Raw genomic sequence first — 2,084 nt, 5'->3', positions numbered from 1 at the left:
ATATATATATATATATATATATAAGCGTTGGAATAGCTGTGTGTTAAAAAACTTGCTTCCCAACTACATAGTTGTAGGTTCAGTCCCACTGCGTGACAACTTGGGCCAGTGTCTTCTACTACAGCCTCGGTTTGACCAAAGCCTTGCCAGTGGATTTGGTAGACGGAAACTTAAAGAAGCCCGTCGTATATATGACAATTTGTTGGTTGTCTTAATAAAACTCAGTGTTTCGGATGCCGTGGCTAAAGTCTGCTCCGGCATCCGGAAATCTGAGTTTTATTAAGACAACCAACTAATGGTCACATATTATATTTACAGACAAATTCATCTATTTACATAATATCGAGGTCTCATTCATTCTTTTGTTGTCATGCGAGCAAGAGAAATAACATTCTTAAGATTATAAACCTGGAAAAGTACAGGACAATTTATTTCACTTGCAAAAGTACAGGACAAGTTATTACATCTGGTAAAGAACAGAACACGAAACCTTTTACTTAAAATACTGCAGCTGAGGATAAATTTCAAATAAAATATTTAGATTTAGAAAATATTATGTTTTCTAACAACGAAAAATTTTAGTACAGCTTATTACTTCTATGTGTTAGTACTTGTTACTTCAATTAAAAATTTAAAAAAATAACTCAAAATACTTTCTGCACTTTAAATAATTCATATTTTTAACTATTAATTAAGAATTAGAAATTTGAAAATAGGTAATAAAAATAATAGTAGTACATAATTATTTCGTGCAATGAAAAGAATAATACAAAAATCAGTTATATATTACAATAAAATCTACCTATAATAACAAATTTACAGTAAAATCTGCTTGAGTTATTGCCTAAGTTATTGCCAAGTCTTCACAATTTTTGTCTTGACCCAATGCCTATGTTTTACATAATGAATTTGCCTACCATATATACTATTCTACTTTGCATAAAACTTTAGCTATAATGGTACTTCCGGCACTTATGTTTTAAGTATTCTAGTGTATAAATATTTTAACAAAATGCTGTTACCTTTTTTTAATTATAATTTTACTTTGTAAATTAAGATCACACAAATTTTAATATTCAAATTTCATCCATACCTGCACTATTTTAAGTAAAACTTTTCTTGATCTGTACTTGACCAGATGTAATAAGTTCTCCCGCACTTTTCCAGGTGTAATAACCTCTCCTGTAATTTTCCAGGTTTATAATCTTAAGAATATTATTTCCCTACCTCGCATTTTTCCATGTAATCCATGTTTTTTTATTGTGCTAAATAATATTGTGTCAAATGGGTCATTTAGCAGTGTCGTTGATAACTCTTTCGTTACCTCAATGACGCCGGTGACATATTATAAGTCCCCTTATAGAACTATATTTATAAAATAGAATAGAACTATATTATGACCTTCAAATTTGAGAAACAAACAGTCATAATTGTTTTCTTTTAAAACTTCATGGCATGAGATTGATATCGCGAAATTCTTCGAATTGAGCTCAATCATTTAAATTTACATAAAATATAATTTGATGTTAAAATAAAATAAGTTAACTATACTTAAACCCAGTTTTTTGCCTTATATATTTTTCATGATATTTTAACTCACAATTGTTGCATGTGGCCAAATTTATGGACTTATTAATGCTTCGTTTTATCATTGAAGCTAAGATAGATATAATTTACTTTTAAAATAAAAAAAATTATTTATATCTAAGTTTGATTTGTGGCGTTACTTACTCTTCTATAACGTTGCTACAAATTTTGGTGTAAACTGATTTCTACTGGATTAAATCTCAATTTCGTTATACCAAAATGTAGCTAGGAACACGTACTCTTCAAAAATATTAACAGGTTTCATTTTGGTTAGGAGCTGAATTAGCTACATACTCCGAAAGATGGTTCGATGGGTGAATTTTGCCCTTAAGAATATTATTCAACTTCTACCGTAGTTGAAGGATATATATATATATATATATATATATAACCTTTTCCCTTATGAGGTTTTTTCACGCTAAATACTTGATAAATTCTTATAAAGATTTTATCCTATATTTAAATATGTATATATATATAAATATATATATATATGT

This window comes from Octopus bimaculoides, chromosome 8, assembly GCF_001194135.2.
Source record: "Octopus bimaculoides isolate UCB-OBI-ISO-001 chromosome 8, ASM119413v2, whole genome shotgun sequence".
Taxonomy (NCBI): Eukaryota; Metazoa; Mollusca; class Cephalopoda; order Octopoda; family Octopodidae; genus Octopus; species Octopus bimaculoides.
Note: the sequence above shows the minus strand (reverse complement) of the source record.